The sequence below is a fragment of the Notothenia rossii genome (genome assembly GCF_949606895.1).
Source record: "Notothenia rossii genome assembly, chromosome: 8".
NCBI lineage: Eukaryota > Metazoa > Chordata > Actinopteri > Perciformes > Nototheniidae > Notothenia > Notothenia rossii.
Window position 1 is genome coordinate 67,054,350 of NC_136906.1, and position 22,218 is coordinate 67,076,567.

A 22,218-nucleotide genomic window follows, 5' to 3' on the forward strand; every position below is an offset into this window, starting at 1 on the left:
AATGAAATATAATTATTTTTAACATATTCTTAATGTGAATTTAACAGTTTTGTTTGGTTCAGTACTTTACGAAATATTACTGTCAATTAAACACTGCTTCATTGTTTCTCTATTTACAGTTTTTTGATGTCGTGATTTTACAGCTTTTCCCTGTTAATTTCACGGACTTTTTTTACAGTGTAGCTAATGTTATAGCCATGCTAGCTAGCTTACAAACTGCTAGCTAGCTCGAGCAGTTTGTAAATTCAGCGTGTTCTACAGTTTCCCATATCTTGTGTCCATATTTTGGGGGTTCTGATGTAGCTAGCAATAATATGGACCAATAGATTTCCTAAACGAATTGCTTTGAAAATGGATTGCATCAATCCAAAGCCCACTCAAACGTGATAGGGCCAGAACATTTGCTAAACAATCTTGTCACGTTGCTAACAGATTCTGCATATTAAAGCATCATTTGTTTATAGAGATTAGGTCTTCCCTGATTCAGTAATGTGCCATGTATGTTGTTTGAAGAAAAATCTAAGTTTCTTTTGTACATGTAATTGAGCAGAATGTTGTATTTTCAAAGGCATTTTGTAAAGCTACAGATGTGTTGCATATTAAATCTGTAACTCCAAAAGGTGTGCCACTCTGTTCTGCTGTGTGACTTGAGCAGTTCCCAAGATGTCCCTTCTCTTTCTGAAATGGATATTAGGCTTTTGAATGTGCTGCCCAGTCGGCAACACTTGTAAATTGATCCATTAAGAGCCAGATCATCGAGTGGTCTAACTTTTCCTCTTGCTGTATTTATAGTTTTGATTATGGGTTTGTCTGTGGATCTGTCTGGCTGCGGAAAGCTGCAGTTACTGTGAAATGACTGAGAAAGATATTTCTGTACAAATGAAATATTCTTAAACTGAGACAGATTGGGTTAAGTCTGTTATTAAGTTGTGTTACCAAGTGATTCATTTGGCTAATGTTAAATTAAACAAGACTTATTATGGTTAGCGATTACTTAGGAATATTATACGTGACTGTACTCTCCTTTAATAAAAGACCATAGAGTTGTGTTTGCACAATGTAGAAATGAATGATTTGGGGGCTGTAACCTGCATAAATCAGTTGAGAAGCATAATGAATGCAGGAGCTTTCATACAGGGCACAGTCGGTCACTTACTGATTTAAAGGGGGAAATGAGGCTCATCATGTGCTATACAGTAATCACTGTTGAGGGGAATTATGTAATAGGAGAATGGCCAGACACCTGATGATCATGTTTCCTCCTTGAATTTGTCACCTTCTATAGGTTAAGCATCTGATTTTCTTTTTGTTTCTCATTAGAAGCAGAGAGAATGACTGTGCTTAGGAAAAGGTGCCTCAATGAACTTATCACCTCACTTGTCTGTTTGTCTTCCTGTCTTCCTGCACCCACACAATCTTAAAATACCTCCGTAGCTCACTCAGCTTTAAATGCTTCCATTTGAAACAATAATGGTATGTTCCTGAATCTCAGTAAGGTTCCTTTTTGTTCAGTATAGCACTCAGGCAAACAGACAGCGAGATCAAATTGCTGAATAAAATATGGAAAAAGTATAAACATGGTTTAGAGACAACCTGGTCTCACCAGAATGCGTGACTCCACCACGACTCCTTGACACCGCAGTGCGTGTTGGAGTGAGTCACGAAATTTGCTACATTTACGTGTCTGTACTACGCAAACAACGGCAAAGTGAATGAGGCTCCTTTGTCGTGGTGCACACAAGCATTTCTACAACGCCCAGCAGTGAGCTTTTATTCTATAAAACTTTTTTAAAAGAAATCTACTTTATAGCTTGTAGTAACTCACAGGAGGCTTCTTTTATTTTATTTGTATTCATAATAATTTTTATTTTTCGTCAGAATGTATTATGGTGCATTAGTTACGAATTGTTGTTCTCAAAAAACAGTGCATTGTGTGTAATACTGTGATTTTTTATTAAATTAGTTCGTTTTTAAGGAAGGCCAGAGCTTCAGCTGTGTAAAATAGATTGTTCCCTTTAGTTAACGTTATTTAAAAGATAATTAATTTATATCCCTATTTGATCATGTCCCATACACACATAATATGAAATACTTTTACTGTGTATTTTTTCAGTAATTTGAGTTTCAAAGTCCCCTCCAGAGAACAAGAATGACCACATTAAAGTTGACAAAAATGCTCATTCTTGTTGTCTGGAGAGGACTTTGAAACTCAAATTACTGAAAAAGTACACAGTAAAAGTAGTTCATATTATGTTTGCAAGTAGTCTAAGAAGTACTAAGTACAAACAGGGCAGTTTCATAAACTACTTATGGAAGAAATGTTTTTTATCCCACATTAAAGTTGACAAAAATGCTCCTTCTTGTTCTCTGGAAAGGACTTTGAAACTCAAATTACTCAAAAAGTACACAGTAAAAGTAGTTCATATTATGTTTGCAAGTAGTCTAAGAAGTACTAAGTACAAACATGGCAGTTTCATAAACTACTTATGGAAGAAATGTTTTTTTATCCCACATTAAAGTTGACAAAAATGCTCCTTCTTGTTCTCTGGAAAGGACTTTGAAACTCAAATTACTCAAAAAGTACACAGTAAAAGTAGTTCATATTATTTGTGCAAGTAGTCTAAAAGTACTAAGTACAAACATGGCAGTTTCATAAACTACTTATGGAAGAAATGTTTTTTAGACCACATTAAAGTTGACAAAAATGCTCATTTTTGTTCTCTGGAAAGGACTTTGAAACTCAAATTACTGAAAAAGTACACAGTAAAAGTAGTTCATATTATGTTTGCAAGTAGTCCTAGAAGTATTAAGTACAAACATGGCAGTTTCATAAACTACTTATGGAAGAAATGTTTTTTATCCCACGTCAAAGTTAGACAAAAATGCTCCTTCTTGTTCTCTGGAGGGAATTTTGCCATTCTCAAAAAGTACACAGTAAAAGTAGTTCATAGTATTTGTGCAACAAGTTTATGAAGCAATGAGTCCTAAAATTATTCTCATAAATTACCCTGTTCCTCAATCGCAAATAATAGAAATGAACCACATGCCATCCTTTACTTGGAAATCCAGCTTCCCAGGGTTGTTTTATTGCATTACCGTAAACCTGTAACTAATCGCGCACTCAAAATACAGGGGCGGCTGGTTTGACCACGCAAAAGTGAAAGACGGCTGGCTTGACCGCAGTTCCTCGACTCCTCCGCTCGCATCTCCTGTGGGCGGGACTAAGCAGAGGTGGGAGTAAGTCTACATGTGCGTCATGAGCAAGTCTCAAGCCTTGACCTTCAAGTAGCTATCAAGCAAGTCCCAATTGTCACCGTGATGAGAGTCAAGCAAGTCAAGTCAAGTCATTGTTCAGGTCAAGCAAGTCAACTCAAGTCATACAAAATTCTGATGAATAAGCCAGTTTCCGCATTTAAATCAGTTAAAAGACAGTGGTTATGAAAATGGATTCAACCCACACTATGATCTTCATTACATACACAGTTAATCATTTGAAATCTAATTTAGACCGATGATGACAATCATATTAGATTCATATTAACCCTAGAACTGCAGACAATATAGCTAGGACTCAATCAAAAAGTCTGTTCAAAATCGCAGAATTCCAGGAAAGAAAATCATATAGGCAGAATGCTCCATTGGCACTTTCCATTGATTCTTCCGGGTACCGCATGATGTCATGCGTTACCCGGAACCAAATGGACCAACGTTACGTTACGTCCGCGGAGCCTTTACGTTAAGCCTCGCTGATTGGTCCAAATTGACCAATCCACGGACTTCCTCACACACACACTCAGTGCAGGCAGCTCTGCTGAGCTCTCCTCCCTGGCTGCAGGCTGATAACAGACAGTTGGGATCGCGGCGAAATTCTCTCTGCAGACCCATTCTCACAGCGTTTATAAACCTTTTTCTTACTCAATATCAAGCCACACTTATTGTTTTTACTTCGGCTGTGACTTTGTGTGTGCTCAGGGTGAGTTTGGCTGTGTTTCGCTGTCGCTAAACAAGGAAACCACACCTCCACGGAGCTCAGCGCGATTCACAACGTCCCGACCAATCAGAGCACACTGTGCTCACAGGGAGGGTGGTGTTACAGGGTGGTTTAGGCTAGGTTGCAGCTCCACCCTGTGGACGTATTGTGCCTGTGTTATATATATATATATATATATATATATATATATATATATATATATATATCTGCCTCACGTGACTCTACCTCAGTTGTATGATTACCTGCTTAATGTGAATACACTAGGGATGTGCATCTCCATCACTGAGGCCGATGCAATGCGCATCTCGATACGTTGCCACGATACGATACATTAACGATACCTTTGAAACACCAGGCGATGCGATACGATACGATTCACCCCTGTTGCGATACAGTTCGATACGATTTGATTCAACATTATGCGATTCAGGGCGATACGATGCGATTCAACACGATGCAAAAATAATGATACTTCAATATGGTACGACAGAGGATTTTGTTTTATTCCTTATATGCAGCAAATCATACATTAACAAAAAAGTGCTTTACATATTTGGTACTGCACATCCCATCATGCCGTTTATTTTTTTACCTTTAAAAGCTCTCCAGAGTACAATTGTATAACACCTCACAGTTAAACAATGTAAGGATGCATTGCTCATGATTAACAATGTGCAAATAACAGCTACCATAGAGCCATGCCCATACAGCTGCCAGCCTGATGTGCTTAACACTCATTCATAGGCTAACTCACCAGTGAGCAGAAAGCAGTGGTTTCTATCTGAACAATAAAGAAAACAAATAACCTTTCACAAACAGGTATTTCATAACTGCTTACAGTAAGGAAGACATTTAAATTATTATTGGCCGTCACAGGCTGCTGTAAGCTAAACACCTCTCTCTGACAGAACACCTCACTGAGTGATTTAACTCATATGTCTCACTTTCAGGTTTCTCTTTTCAGCCGCAGACCCCACGTCGCCTCTTTATGTGCGTCGCTAAGTTCCTCGTACTACTTGTGTACTTTAAAGCGGCTCGGCATCGTTAACAATTTGCGAGTGATTTTTCAAGTTGACCGTCTGTAGTAATAGTGCCGCGCACATATACCATCAGGACGTTACTGATGGGGTCCGGCTGCGGAGTGATACTGTGTGTATGCAAGTCCGCATCTAGGACGGATCTATGTATCATGGCTGTAGACCTGTTAAGTAATAAAGATACCTCATACAAAGGTCTACGGATACCTTATTACTCTCCATGACCTGCGGTCAACTATATAGCATAAATGACTATTACACTGTCTTTCTTGAACAATCCGAAGTGTTGCCAAACGTTTGATTTGTAGGTATTTTTCGGTGCGCTGTGTTTCTCTTTCTCCTCAACTTCTGTGTGTGTTGATAACTGAGACTCTCGTTCTCCGTAGTGGCGAAGCAAATATCAAAGATCGTCTCTGCTGAGCGTTGACAAGATGAGGGGATTTTATATGAATGAATCGTTTTTTTACCGATGCAAAGACGCTAGGCAATCGATGCATCGCGAGTTCAACCTGGTTCAACCCAAACTGTAGCCGATGTGCACTCTTTCAACCGGTGCACTCGCATCTTGAACGTTTATGCCGGTGCACCGATGCGAATCGGTGAATCTTAACATCTCTAGAATACACGGCGTTGAGACACAGCCTGACTTGCCTTGTTTATTAATGCACATACATCTACAAACATGGTGTCAGAAGCTCAAATAGGACCCAGCTGTGGACTGCATGCTACTGTCCGTCGCTGAGACAGAGTGCGTTTATTTGTTTTGGTGAGGTTTAGCAGTTTCAGTTAGCCTGTTAGCATTAGCGTCACGTTGGAACAATGGCGTCTAGCATTCCACCTCCGGAGCCTATGAAGATGGCGGGGGACATCCACGGCAACTGGGTGAGCTTTCGAGCAGAATTTGAGGATTATCTGCTTGCGACCGGGCTCAGCGAGAAAGAAAAAAGCCGGTACAAGCAGCTGCGCTCAGGAGGCTAATGGGGAACGACTGCCGCCATGTTTACAAACACAACCTGGGACTCACCGCAGACCAACAAAAAGATGCGGGTGCTATACTGGTGGCACAGGAGCAATACTTCACACCCGCAAAGAACGTAATCTTTGAGAAGTACGTTTTTGGCAACCTTAAACAAGAGGATGGAGAGCTCTTGGATGCGTTTGCTACCAGGCTGAGGGAAAAGGCTGCCTCTTGTGAATATGCAGCTATAAAAGATGAACTCATAAGGGACAGGCTTGTTCTCGGGATAACTGACGAGGGTGCTAGACGTCGCTTACTAAGGGAAAAGGACCTTAAATTGGACGAGGCCATTCAAATTTGCCGTGCAGCCGAGGTCATGGACAGCAAGTTAAAAACCATGTCACTGGGCAGCTCTGGACCTGGGGACAGCATTAATGCCACACAAGGACAGCGATATGGACGGAGGTCTGCCAGCAGGCCATCCCAGTCCACCAACACATCTGCACAACCAAAGAGCATGAGAGACGCTGGCGAATGCAAGTACTGTGGCACACGGCACAAGCGTGGGCGGGACCTGTGCCCTGCTTTTGGTAAATCGTGCCGCTCGTGTGGCACTACTAACCATTTTGCAAAAGTATGCATGAAAAGAGGCCAGCAGGCACGCCAGTTGAATGCTGTGGATGACCTGTTGCCAGGGGAACTAGAGGACAGCGATGAGAGAGACGTGTACACAGCGGAGAGCGTGGGGGCTGTGAACACTCAAGGTAAAAAGTGGTTTGTCAACCTTCCACTGCAAAGTGGGGTTCAGAGGTGCCAGCTCGGCTCTGGAGCCACTTGCAATGTGATGAGCATCAAGGACAAGATGAGGCTGGCGCCTAGAACGCCTCTTCTGAAGAGTCTCACCAGATTAAAACTATACAAGAGTGAGTGGATGAGCTCATTAGGTGTGTACAGCACACAATGCGTCATTAGGGGTAAGACGCACAGGCTGGACTTTGAGATTGTGCATACTGGCCAGAGGCCCTTGCTTTCGGGTTAGACATGTGAGAGACTTGGTCTGATACGCTTCACCATTCCTGAGGAGCTGAATAAGGTAGAGCACTGCAGGAAGGGAGACCTGACCAAGGAGTGTCTTGTCAGCACCTACCACGACGTGTTCACCAGCCCTGTTGAGTCTCTGCCCAGTGATATTCACTTTGAGCTGGACAGCACTGTGGCACCGGTGCAGTGTGCTCCCAGGAACGTTCCAGTGGCCCTCAAGGCAGCTGTTAAGGCTCAGCTTGATCGATATGAAGAGGGGGGACACTTGACCACAGTCACTCAACCCACGGACTGGATTAGCAATCTAGTCCTAGTGAAAAATCCAGACAAATTGAGACTATGCATTGACCCGAAGCCTCTCAACCGTGCTCTGAAACGGGCCCACTACCTTATGCCCACTTTAGATGACCTGTTGTATAAGCTGCTGAAGGCACGTATATTCACCCTGGTGGATGCACGTGATGCATTCCTGCAGTGCCGCTTGGATGAAGAAAGCAGCCTGATGACAACATTCTGGACACCGTGGGGTAGGAAACGCTGGCTGAAACTCCCTTTCGGTGTGTCAGTTGCCCCGGAGCTGTATCAGAGGAAGCAGCATGAGCTGTTGGCCGGCTTGACAGGGATTGAGCCCATAGCCGATGACATCCTTATAGTCGGCTGTGGGGACACAGAGGATGAGGCCAATCGCGACCATGACACAAACCTCATCGCTCTGATGGACAGATGCCGGGAAGTAAAGCTGAGACTGGGCCTGAAAAAGCTGCAGTTCCGAGTGAAGGAGGTCCGCTTCCACGGCCACATACTGTCCGCGGAGGGCCTCAAGGCTGACCCTGACAAAGTCAGGGCGTTTCTGGATATGCCAAACCCCACAGACGCAAAAGGGGTCCAGCGGTGTGTCGGATTTGTGAACTATCTGTCCAGATTCATGCCACGCTTGTCAGCGGTATGTGAGCCGCTGAGGAGACTGCTGGACAAGGATGTGATGTGGCACTGGCTGCCCAAACATGATGCCGCCATGAAGGAAATCAAGGCACTGGTCACGGCGGTGCCAGTCCTAAGGTACTATGACGTCCACAAGCCAGTCACCGTACAGAGCGACTCCAGTCAGGCGGGTCTGGGCTGCTGCTTGCTTCAAGGGGGACAGCCTGTCGCATTCGCCTCCCGGGCATTGACCCAAACAGAGCAAAATTACGCACAGATTGAAAAGGAGTGCCTGAGCATCGTATTCGCCTGCCAACGCTTCCACTACTGCCTATATGGGAGGGGTGACGTGAATGCAGAGACCGACCACCGCCCGCTGGTGTCCATCTTCACCAAGCCCCTCCTCAGTGCGCCAAAGCGCCTTCAGAGCATGCTCCTCACACTTCAGAACTACTGCCTTGCGGTGGTATACAAGCCAGGCCCTGAGATGTACATAAGTGACACGCTCAGCAGAGCCACCACCCCGCCACAGAGAACAGACACACTGTACCAACGTGAAATGGTCTGCAGCATGCAGCAGGAGCAGTGTGACACGGCGGCCATTCAGCAGGCAGACTATTTAAATATCAGCAGCCAACGCCTGGCACAGATTCGGACACACACTGAGGAGGATGTGTGTCTTCAAACACTTAAGTCTGTCGTGCTGGAGGGATGGCCAGGACACAAAGAGGAGACCCCTGTAGCCATCAGGGACTACTGAGCCATCAGAGATGAGATAAGTGCACAGGATGGCGTGCTCTTCAGGAGTCAGCGCGTCATCATTCCAAAAGCTATGAGCCCGGAAATGCTGAGACGGATCCACTACAACCACGTGGGGGGCGAGGCGTGCTACAGGCAGGACCGTGATACACTTTACTGGCCCGGTATGCAAGGGGAAGTCAAGGATTATGTGCAAAAGTGCTCTGTGTGCAATGAGTATGCACACGAACAACAGAAAGAGACTATGATGTCACACCCGCTTCCCACACGGCCCTGGCAGCTAGTAAGCATGGATCTGTACAGCTACGCAGCACAGAACTTCTTGCTCGTGGTGGACCATTATTCTGACTTTTGGGAGATCGACCTGCTCCCTGACCTGTCAGCGGACACCACGATCCGTAGATGCAAGGCACAGTTTGCACGCTACGGTGTCCCAGACAGGGCCATTTCTGATGGTGGAGGCCAGTTTGCTGGTGGAGAGTTCCGGGCGTTTGCGAGAGAGTGGGGTTTTGAGCATGTCATGTCCTCACCGATGCACCCAAAGGCTAACGGAAAAGCGGAGTCAGCAGTGAAAATTGTAAAGAGCCTGTGCAGAAGGGCAGACCATGCCAAAGAGGACCCCTGGAGGGCCATATTGCATTGGAGAATTACGCCCACTGAGGGTATGCATTGCAACCCAGCACAGCAGCTTATGTCGCAGAGACTGAGAACCCTTCTCCCTGTGGCCGACCAGCTACTGATGCCTCAGGTCGTCATGGGTGTTCCTGACAAGCTGAAAGTGAAACATCAAGCAGCAAAGCTGACACATGACAGATCTGCCAAGGATCTGCCGGAGCTGAACGTCGGCCAGCCCATACGGATGAAGCCACTCCCAGGAGACAGGACGGGCCGATGGAGGAGAGGTGTGTGCCTTCAGCAGTTGGGACTCCGGTCCTATCTGGTCGGTGTGGAGGGGACCACGTATCGGCGCAACAGGGTTGATCTTCGATCAGCAGAGGGGGCCCTTCTCCAGCCATCAGTTCTCCCAGAATCGTCCCGGAGCAGCCTGCGAGTGGGGGAAGCGCCAGAGAGGTCGTCGGCGTCCCCGAGGAGTCTCCAAGGCCATCACCCCCGAGGTTGTCGCGTTATTCCCCGCAGACTGGGGATACACCATGCCGTGAGTTACAGGGCCGGGCCTTCTCCCGGAGCGGACGGCTGATTAGACCTCCTGACAAACTTGACCTCTTGGTCACACACACACACCCACACACCCACACACACACACACACACACACACACACACACACACACACACACACACACACACACACACACACACACACACACACACACACACACACACACACACACACACACACACACACACACACACACACACACACACACACACACACACACACACACACACACACACACACACACACACACACACACACGGACTGGCTGAAGTGTTCGGATCCGCCTATTATTGTAGTGTCTCTGCTATGTGCACTATTTGTTGTTGAAATCATTTGATTAATGTTCTGATTGAAGGTCAACAGTTTAATGGCAGTATTGATCCTGTGTTGTTACTTAACAAAAGGAAGGGAGATGTTACAGGTTGGTTTAGGCTAGGTTCCAGCTCCACCCTGTGGACGTTTTGTGCCTGTGTTATATATATATCGGCCTCACGTGACTATACCTCAGTTGTATGATTACCTGCTTAATGTGCATACACGGCGTTGAGATACAGCCTGACTTGCCTTGTTTATTCATGCACATACATACAGGCTGCAAACAGGTGGGGGCTGGAGCTATTGGAGCTACAACGAGCCGTTAAAGGCAGAGAGTGAAATTCAGTGAATACACGTAGTTTACAGAGATGCTGTATGAGAAACCAAAGTGATTTTGGAAAATTGCACAATATACATCTATTCTAGTAGACCTCAACAATGGAATTATGATCAGTGGAAATGGCCATGACATGGGACCTTTAACACTAGAACCGCCAACAGCGTCAGGACCTACATAGATATCATTTTCAAATCATTTAATTTGTTCCTCTTCATAATTTCCTTATAAACTAATAGTAGGACGATTTAAAACCCACTTAATTGGGTTAATTTAGAATTTGCTTCAGTTTATCATCATAACAGATCAACAAGTTCAGATTCATTTTACAATAAACCGAAGAATGATGCACTTCTACAAACAAAAACAACATAATTAAAACATTTAAACAAACTACTAAAAGTAGATGAACTACATTATTCAAAAGTTTACAGTAACTTCTGATAATAACACAGGGGAAATAAACGAGGCATCTCTTTTCCTCTCTCTCTCTCCCTCTCCTGACAGCCCGTCAGTATCAGGGTTAGTACAAATGAATCCTTTGGCGGTTCTAGTGGTCATTTACCGTGTTGTCTTCTCTTTGCAATGCTTAATCGATTTGAAACCAAGTCTAACGTAGCTTAAACTTAACGTTAGCTTTCTAGCTAACACAAAACATGCACGTACCTTTCTCTGTGTTTTTTTTTTTGTAGGGACGAATGAAGTTGGATGTTGTGGTGGTCCTGTCACCGTTCTTTATGCTGCAGACCCTGCATACCGCTGTTCTTTTCTTATTAGCGTCATCGACAACATAATCCTTGAATCCAAACTTGACTATTTGTGGAGTAATGCTAACCACTGCCATGTTAACTGACACTTCTGCCTACTAGTGGGTTGCCAGGTTTGCGCGCATGGCGCTATAATCGCCCAATCACATTTCGCAAAAAACTAAACGTAATATCTCAATCCAAAAACAAACACAAATATTTAATTTAAAAAAGTCAAGTCCTTTCAAGTCATCTGTCTCCAGCTTAAGTCAAGTCTCAAGTCATGAATACCAAGTCAAAGTCAAGTCAAGTCTTTTATCAATGTTAGTCAAGCAAGTCTCAAGTCCAAAAATATGCGACTTGAGTCGGACTCGAGTCAAGTCATGTGACTAAGACACGAGGATAGGAGTTGAGGAGGGGAGTCGAGGAGTGGAAATTAGAGAATTGAGAAGCCTTCAAAGTGAGCTGTCTTCCTTTGTCTGAAGCCAGATTGTCTTGTGTCTTTTGCCGAGCTCTCCAGCGTTTTCCTATTGCATCTTATCATTACAGTCATTGTCCACCATCTATAGTAAGGTAAGATCAGGTATCCTAGTAGTATTTTTCTAGTATTTTGTTAGGTAAGCATTAGTGTAGATTATTTATTGTATGTATTTTTGCAATGTAACTGCTTTTCAAGTAAAGACTCTTTTTGTACTTGAATCCTGTGTCTGCCTTCGTGCTTTTGGGTCCACCACTTGTACACCCGTGACACATTTGTCGTATGGGTTACAGATTTGCTCTGATAACCACAATTAGGATGACTTAATTTCATCATATTTGACTTCAAGTATATTTCACATCATTTAGACGGTCATTTATAGGGTTCCAAGCTTTGAAGCAATGATTAGTATTTTGTTGCTGAATGGGGAAACCCGGTAAACAGTTTAATAGTCCAAATAGTGAGAGGCGGCAGAATCCTCTAATTACATTGCCAGGCTGCAAAATGGCTAACACACACAAAAACAAACATCATTCCTCTCGTCATTATAATTATGCAAATGAAAAGGAAATCATGCCACTGTGATTGGCCTACAAAGTGGGTGGAAATAGCTATGGTCCGCTATGGTTTGATGTTCAGTCTGAGGGATTATTGTTACTCAGTCAGTAATGGAGGACAGCAGCAGAGTGTTTCCATACATAATCTGTAACCTAATGCAAACAGCCATATCCAGGTTCTCTTTCCATGTTGCTCTGTATAGGAAGGAAAGTCTTTTGTCACGACAAATGACGATCCATTGTTGCCATGGTTACCAGGTCACAACAGGAAAATTGTTAACCCTGGAAGGATATTGCATATTTAAACTCATATGATTTTATGCTCTATTGTGAGATTATTGTAAATCTACTAGTCTAGTCAATATTCTGCCTGTGTGTTAAAGGACTTTCTTGTTGCTGCTGATTGTCTGATTCAAATCTATTTTCAAGAGGGCACATTGTGGTCTGCGGCTTCTTGTTTTTCAATTACGACACACTAAACATAACTTAAATAAACTGCTCAAAATTCCTGGCCTACATAATGTTGCTTACCACCATCGGCAAAGAGGAAACTATGAAGCTCACACACAGATACAGTAACTTATGTAAACCTGCCAACACATGTAAAGTAACATAACAACTGTTACATGAATTGCTTGTCTGTTACTCTAAGATCTACGTGACTTGGTTACACAAGTGACAAGTAACAATAAAGTGATTTATTAATAGAATGACATTTACTATAAAGCAGAGATCTGTTCTGAGAAATGTTAAGAGTATTAGCCTGAAATCCAAATACCAACACCAGAATCGGAAATAACAATGCTGTTCATAAATAGAGTTTATTCATTACGTTGTCTAAAGCCTGATGCATTGTGAAGAATATAATCCACTGTGATGTAAGTAACCACATTACAGGTCCACATTCAAAGAGCTATGAAAGAGTCATATAAAAAAAAACACTGAGGAGTAAGGTAATATAAAACTCTCAGCTACACACCATGGTTGCATTCCTGTTTGGCAAAGGTGAGACATTGGAAGAAATACCAAGCAAAGTAACAGATAATGGCTTCCAAAGCAGGACATGTGTCAGATCATTTTTAATTCCTACACATTCTCTATTCCCCAAGCCCCTTCATTTCCATTTCCATTTTCCATCCGTCCACACGATGCCCACTTCTTTCCGCCTCACATGACTGCCCCCCCATCTGCACACCTGTTCCCACTTCCCTCTTCAGCACTGCAGTTCCTCCACCTCCTCCCCCCGACCTGCTGCTCACCTGTTTTGAATAATCCTCGTCAGCAGTGCAGCGTTAAACCGGCCCATTTCCACTAATTTCCAGCCGATTCATCAGAGCTGCAATGTGCATTTGTGCTTTAGAGCTTCTGGTACCTTCCCCTCGGACTCCAAGCTTATATTTTCAGCAATTAATCATTAGAAGGCATTTTCTTTAACAGGTTTTCATCTGGTAAAGATGGTGTGAGAGCATGCTTGGGGTTTTAAAGTAGGGAACAGTATATAAGATAAGATGTAAGATAATTATGTACTTTATTGATCACAATTTGGGAAAAGTTTGTGTTGCAGCAGCATACAAGAAAAAAGGCATTGCACATAAGAGAAATTAAAAGACTAGAAATGAACAATTCTAAAATGTAAATGTCTCAAAATAGAAATAAAACAGCGTTAAAAAAGTAGAGAATATACATGTTGAAATACCAATTTACAGTAAACAAAATATAAAGCAGGATATTATATACATGTGTGTTAATGGTGACTCAAAAGTAAGAACAATTGTCCGTATACAAAGCATTGTTGTAAGAAAATCTATAAATCGTCTAAGTATACACACCGTAATAAAAACCCTGCATAAACCCCCTTAATTCCCACTGGTCAACCAAAATGTTGTTGGGGTTATGAAATCTGACATCTGGACAATACAAGGTTTTCACCATCCTACTACAATGTCATGCTAATTAGCAGGATGTTCGATGCAATACTCGGAGCCTGCAGAGAATCCACTTCTGCTAATACAGCTGCTCTAATTAAGTGTGATTACGCACATTCAGCCTGTGATTAAGGATTTTCATTCACAATGAATACAATTACTTGACACTTGATTACATAAAAGTATTCAAGTGTGAGTCATTGTCACGGCTCATGTCCTGCTCAAGAACATAACAAAATTTGGACTGTGTGGTAAAGTGTTTTCAATCGAGAAACCGGAAAAATAAATCAGTCAGGTCAATGTGACCTCCCAGACATGAGCACCCAGACATTTCTTTTGAAAAATACATGTGTATAGAAATGTCTGGAAATGCGATTCATTACTTAGTCTTATATATTACTCACACATTGCTGTAATCTTATTTAAGTCTGTACAATATATCACAACAAAAAAAGACCTGGCTAAAGTTGTACCTTAATCAAAGGCTTACCATTGATTCTAAGGATTTCTTTTTCCCACCGTCAGTGAATCTTTTCTAAGCAATCAGGAGGAGCATGGGCAGGGGGGAAAGTGTCAGCATGGATAATGCAATTGACGGAAAACCACAGTCCCTTTTTACGTCATCGGCAGGGTGAGAGTAGGGACACAAAGAGGCTCCACCTGGATAAAACATTCATTCATCATCCTGCTGGAAGGTGTAAAAGAAAAAAACACATTTATAAAAATATATGCTACCATGTGGAGGTTGGAACATGTTATTGGCGAGTAGCAAAGGCCAAGCAGAATATGTTGAGTTCAGATGAGAGCATGGAACTACAGAGAAACATATATTTTACTGCAACAGGTCAGTAATTTGTTCTGACTCACAAGTTAAACAACTGCTGGTAAACCCTGTAAAAGCCTGAGGTGTAACATGACCTTTAGAATTATAAATCGATAGTATAACCTGTCCTTGTGGCCATACAAAGTGTGTGTAAACTGATTTGAGTCCCTTGTAGGCAACATTACATGTGTTTTTGTTTGTGTGTATGTTGTCTTTTCGTTAGATCTTTGAGTTTCCCACTGCTGCTTGCCAGAGGATATGTGGACTCAGAAGGTTTTGAGATGGGATAAAAACAATTAAATCTGTAGCCTTCATCTAATTTTAGATAGGAGTTAAAAATAGTAGGAGTTAAAAATAACCAATTTCTAAGAACCAGGTGTATTTGTTTAGGTGCTTTATTTTTAGCTAGGCCAGCCACGTGATTGGGGGATCTGTTGTTTGTTTGTCCACCACTTCCCGACTGACATCTCAACAGTAATTTAATTGATTTCACATCATTTCGAACAGACATTCATGGTCCCTTTAGGATGAAACAAATTAAATCTGGTGATAACTTGATCTTTCCTCTAGCTCTACCAGGCTGATATTAGGAATTTTTAAGTAAAATGTACCAACATTATGATGGACTGCCATGAAAATGCATATCTTTGAAAGTTCATTCACTTAAATAGTTGAACATATAGATGGATAGGAACTGGAAGAGACATTCATGGTTCTCAGAGGATGCATCATACCAAGTCACTCTCCTCTAGTGCCATCACAAGTTTGACATGTGTATGTCCACCTTTAACAAAGCTAAATATAGTAACATTATAACTGCTAAAAATGAATTTAGCATGTTAACATTGTCCCTCTGTTATGCGAGTTACCTTGTTAACGTTGACTCAAAGCACCACTGTGCCCAAGTAGAATATCACTCAGCTGCTAGCATGACTTGCTGCTTTTTATATCTCCGTGTGAGATTGTCTTCTGCTCGGGTTGTTGCTTTTGATTTGCACTTCCTCCAGAGAACTCCCAGGGAACAATGAGAAAACCTACTGAAGCTATTACTTGTGCAAGAGGTAACTGCTGAACTAAACAATATGTGTCAGCTCTAAGGGCGATTGGCTTAGTTTCTTTGCATGTCAAAAGTGTTGCAAGGCTGAACAGGAACACTATGAGGATGAACATCTGGAATACAAAACGTTTAGGGTGCGCTGAAAATATAAAATAGATGTCTATGTTTTTGGCTCCAGGCCCTTTATTTTCATAATAAATATTTATCTTTATTGGCCATTTAGACCTTAAATTCTAATCACTGACTAAACATGTAATTTATTCTATTCAAAAGTCACATGGAAAACATTGATTTGACCTTTGCTCAGTCCCTTTGTACTTGTTATTAATTAAATTAAACTTCTATTCTTAAAGCAGGCTTTTTAAAATGTTCTCCCTGAAAACCTATTACTTTTTTCAGAGGTAAATTGGGTTTGACAAAAGGCCTCTTTGGTGATCTATTATTTAGTAATGTTTGGTTAGTGTTTGTTGTTTCTGTCTGAGATATTTCAAGAGTGCTTTCAAAAGAGTATTGATTTGAATGCTCAGAATAACACTCAATTAAACTTAAGGACCTGTCTTCACCACTCAGGGGGGAAACACCGATGCCTGTACTGAATAATTATGAACTGTGTTTCTCTGTGCACTCAATCACTCTGTGGGTTGAAAAAAAGCTGTGTATTTTAATCACAATGGTAGCTCGAGTGTACCTGAACCTGCAGAGACAACATGACTCTGTTGACGACGTGAAGTCCAGCTATTACACGGTTTGTCAACCCTTTCTTTTCTCACTCACTTGGTCCCTCTGGTCTGCAACACACAGACAAATACACACTGGTAATGGCCTGTCAATTCTGCATGAGCACTACTATGTGTGTGAAATGCAGTTTTGGTCCGGCTGTGTCCTCTGGAGACACAAACAGCAAACAAGAGGAGATGAGGGAAGGGAGGGATGGAGCAGGAGAAATCTCTGCTGGCATTACGATCTGTCAAAAACACAAAATACCTGCTTCAACCCAAACATGTCAGGCTGACACACACATTTTATGATTTTTGTCCATTCAAAAAAATCTATGTTTTGATACTAGAATTGTATGTGTGGTTTGTGTTCAAAGCTGCTCCTATGAACATTTTTTATATATAGAATGTCTCAAATGACGAAGCATAGTTTGTAAAAAGGGATTGCTCATATGACAAACCTAGAATTAACTTTCTCATGTCCTTGTTTCTTGACCATTATTTTGTTTTGATTCAATCTTACTGTTCTCATTAAATCTCAATAAAAAGTATGTGTTTTAGTCACCTGAGAAATTCCCAAACACTTTTAGAGAGTTAAACAGTATCAAACAATAGAAACAAAATGAGTTTCATTAAATTAAAACAAAGTTTGTAACTCCCAGGGTTCCATCTAAAGCTCTCTAAAAGCCTACTATGCTACCTCCTAAACTCCAGATGGCAGATAACAAATATATCTGGTGAACATATTGGGGCATTCAGCAGTTAAGAGCCAGATATTTCCACCAGTAGTTAATAGAGACCAAAAGCTGAGCTAAAACAGTAAATATTTGACCATGTAGCTGAAGTAATTATTTAAAACCAATAATGCATTAACTGTTTGCGTGAACAGTAAACTGTTAGCTAACAAAATATACAAACCATAAGGTATGTCAATATTGTCCCCAAGTAGCTATGAAATCAATTATCACAGGTTTAAGTCTAATAATGTCAACATTAATGTTTGACTCCATTGTTAAACATGTGCCAAACATATTAAGTTAATGTTAATTCACAAGATGTTGGAAGTCCTTTACCTGAAATGCCTTTAGCTGCTGATGAGTTCAATGTATGGTGCATTCTATATGAGTCAAAGAACGAGTTAACCTACTTCTCCATGCTGTATTGGAGGAGTAGGTTAAGTCTCCCCTCAGGCGACGAAGTGTGCTTGATGAATCTGCCAGCACACCAGTGACATGGTAAATGAGGGCCTGTGATGTTTCTGAAGTGGACTGTAATTAGTGCTAGCTGTGGAGGAAGGTGAAGCCCTCAGGTTTTCCTTCTAAATCATTCAGAGAGGCATTGGATGAGAATATAATGTGCAAAAGGATGTCACAGATGCCTTTTTATTCTCAAATATACCTTTAGTATCTGGAAGATAAAAATGGCATCCCTATAGGCGAGGTAAAAGCAGATGTTGCATTAAAGATCTCCTATCATGCAATTTTTAGGTATATTATGGGTCTCAGATATATACAAATATAAAAAGCATGTCTATGATGTGTTTTGCTCAAAATACCACAGAGTTCATGAATGTTAGACATCCCTCATATCCCTCTGTTTCAGCCCTGTTAGAGATGTGCTGATTCTGGGTACTTCGCTTGAAAAAAAAAAAAAAGAGGAGGAGGGGGAGCTAATGCCTGCTCAGAATTCTACCGGCAGATACAGCTAAATGCTGCCATGATGAAACGCCATATCATGTTCAAAACCACTTCAAGGATTATTTCTGAAACAGTATGGAGCTCAAATGCTTTTTCTCTTGTGGGTTTACCACAAGGTGAGTTCCTTTTTTATTTCCTGCTTTTTTACACATCTACTGTCTCCATTACAGTTTAGCTCTGAGTGTTAGCGATGCTTGCTAATGTAAACAAAGACCATATTACTTCCAAAACACGTCGTGCATTGTTTTTGATAGCAACGTTTCTGATAGGGCCGTGGGTGTAAAGCCATTCCACATTTCCGACATTACGTCATATCAGCAGCAAATCTGGATCAGCTCCGTTGTACCCCCGTTTTTAGAGATTTGGGTACGGAGGAAAAAGAGAGAGGGTTTAGTTCCCTGAAACACCGGGGACACATATTTATGTACAAAAGACGTACAAGTGCATTTTGCATGATAGGAGATCTTTAAGGTTTGGTTAAAAAACGTGTAAAATAAGGACTTTCTTTACATCAACTTTTCCATTCTCTTCATCCAAATGAAATTCACCACCACATCCATTTCCCTATATGACCCCTTCAATCTCAGAGGAATCAGAAGCTGTTATCATCGAAGATAGTAACCGTACGTGTTTGCCTGAGCCACCTCTTTCAGCCGTGTCTGCCTTTTACTTACTTCAGTTCAAGTCCCTGCGGTGCACTCGCGTAATAAGATCGACCTGATACATGATAGCATGGGGAGTGATGAATAGAACTGATGAAGTCGGGTGTCTCCTCAAATGTATTACAGCCGAAGAGCTTTAAGCTAGACCTGGAAATTGTTGACAGATAAGATGTGTGTGTACAGTCAGTGTGCGGGGAGCGAAAAGAGAAATCTTGGGGAAACGGTTGCATCACGAAGAGTAACTGCACTGTCAAATGGCATGAACATAATTCTTCCTGAGAGTGGTGCACACAGCCGATGCATACTAATTGATATTGACTGATTGATCGTGACGGATGCTGGAAGCCTCTCACTGAATTGCATGCATCACAAACAGGTTACATGACACCTGATCTGTGGTAAAGGGGAGCTGTGACATGAAGATTTTATAGGTTAAGTGTGAATGTCGAGGTTACTGTGAATCCAAACAATAATCATGGTCTTCTTTCTTGTTAAGCAGATCAAATACATTTTCTGGCATATATCAGAGGCTAAAAGTCAATCTTTTTAGTTACATATCTGCAGGGCTTTCCACTTGTAATGCCAATACTGCAAATATCTTCATTTTATTAAATATATATTTGTACGGGTATTTCTATATTTCATCCATATTCCATGTAAATATTGTTATATTGAATGTTAAAATAGTTTTCTTAAAATAGTTTGTTTATCATTTATTTTCTTTATTGTCCTTTTCTTACAACTAATCTTCTTTGACTGTGTCTTGTACCAAATACATGGCAACGTTTCTGATTGTGATTCTCAACATCAACAAGTGTGTTTATCAAACACTAGCACATTGTTTGTTTCTTGTGTTTCATGTAATATGACATTTCATAAACTATGTCACCCTCTCAGCCACAGAACGCTGCCTCCATTATTCACCAACGTAGGTGCAAAGTGAACCAGCTGTTTATTTATGTAACTGCCCTGAAGAAACACAAGTCAGTTAATGTTTATTTAATGAAAGAAAAGTTCACTCTTATACTGAGAAATATATTAGACAATATTCCGACTTGTCTCAGCTTTGACTGTTAAATTATTGCCTTAAAGGTCCCATGTCATGGCCATTTCCACTGATCATAATCCCATTGTTGAGGTCTACTAGAATAGATTTATATTGTGCAATTTTCCAAACTCACATTGGTTTGTCATACAGCATCTCTGTATCTGTAAACTACGTGTATTCACTGAATTTCACTCTCTGCCTTTAGCGGCTCGCTGTAGCTCCAATAGCTCCAGCCCCCACCCTCCCTGTGAGCACAGTGTGCTCTGCAGGGGCGGATCTAGAAAAATATTCATGGGGTGGCAAGAGGGTGGTAGGAGATTTTGAGGGGTGGCATCCCCTGGCAGAAGTATATGCTGATTTAATCGCAGTCATATCAATAAATGTTAACTTGGAAAGCCACAATATTTATTTTAACTCAATAACATTTGGTGACATTATTGTGGCACATCAGTAAAGCCTTAAATATAAATATCCTCAAGATGCTTGCTCACCCTCCTTCAAATTTGAAAGACAAGTAATTACTATCATATATCAAAAGAATCAAAGGAACAGTTCAGCGCCCCACAACTTCATTGCAAACAGTTACAACCTTGACTTTACATCAGAAAGAACAAACATTAAAGAAGTGACTAACTGCATCAGCTAGGGTTTAAAAACGTATATTCTGCTGAAACATATACATCGCTGCAGTTATTATCCAGTGGAAAGTCCTTACCTACTGGCCTAGTCAAATCAAAGTGGTTACTTTTTTTTGGCTGGGCAGTGTAGTTTTACACATCGTCTTATTTGACTTTCTCAGGACTTAAAACTGTTTTTTGGGGGCAGACCCCCACACAGAAAAATATATATTTACACACGTAAGGTCATCATCTTAACAGTTTTTTATGCTCATCGAGTCATCCGTGAGCAGAGCATCAAGTTGGCATGCCTATAACAGCTGAATGTGGCGCTTACCATCTTGATCAGCAAAACGCCTCACAAACTTATTAAGATTTAAAGCCATGGTGCATTTTGATTCAATGCTGAGTACAGCCTGAAGAACATATAGAGGATCAAAAAACTAATGTCACAACAGGACTTAGAAAAGCTTGGCCATGCTTTTATCTTTAGTAGACTGGACTACTGCAATAGTGTATTCACAGGGCTGACAAAAAAATAGATCAGAAAGCTGCAGCTGATTCAGAACGCTGCTGCATGTGTCCTCCTCACTAACATTAAAAGAGTGGATCACATCAGTCCGGTTCTGAAATCTCTACATTGGCTTCCAGTCGGCCAAATAATTGATTTTGAAGTACTATTGCTAGTTTTTAAATCACTAAATGGCTTAGGACCAACGTATATTGTTGAACTCCTGCATAATTACGAGCCATCAAGGTGCCTCAGGTCTTCTGGGACGGGTCTGCTATCGGTTCCGAGAGTAACAACAAAATATGGAGAGGCAGCATTTAGCTTTTATGCCCCGACAATCTGGAACAAACTACCCAAATCATGCACGTCCACAGAAACTCTTACTATTTTTTTAAATCGAGACTAAAAACATATCTCTTTGGCTGCTTTTAATTGAGCTGCTCATATTCGCACTACAGTATGCCTTTTAAACATGTATTTCATACGGTGTTTATTTTAATTGTATTATCTTTGCTTTGTAATGCCTGTTGTAAAATGCCATTATATATATATATGTGTTTTTACTGTATGTATTCCTAAAAAGTTTTTTTATTTGTTTTGTAAAGCACTTTGAATTGTCGCGTACAGAAAAGTGCTATATAAATAAACTTGCCTTGCCTTGCCTTACAGCCAAACTTGACAGGCTCTTCTCTGTAATTGTAGACCGCAAATACCACATTCCTTCCGTCTACTTGGATCCGAAATGCTTCTCGTTTTGAGCTGTCCCCCGTTCAAATGAAATCGCCGCCAATCATATTTCCAGGCTCGCGCCAGGGCCGGGAGAGGGGTTACAAGGCTCGCGTCT

The 22,218-nt window shown here is 41.6% G+C and overlaps 1 protein-coding gene and 1 long non-coding RNA gene across 13 annotated transcripts in view; one reads left to right on the forward strand and one right to left on the reverse strand.

Annotated features, from left to right (window-relative positions):
- LOC307015829 (angiopoietin-related protein 7) overlaps positions 1-22,218 on the forward strand; it is a 72,880-nt gene that overhangs the window by 40,434 nt on the left and 10,228 nt on the right. The gene's annotated exons all lie outside the window — the stretch shown is intronic.
- On the reverse strand, positions 13,906-22,099 carry LOC307016821. Of its 2 annotated transcripts, none has more exons than XR_013801916.1 (3): positions 22,027-22,099; positions 16,812-16,911; positions 13,906-14,928 (listed from the first exon to the last, which is right to left on the reverse strand). It is a non-coding gene; the product is annotated as an uncharacterized lncRNA (long non-coding RNA). The 2 variants fall into 2 exon arrangements; XR_013801917.1 differs by having other exon boundaries at positions 13,906-14,931.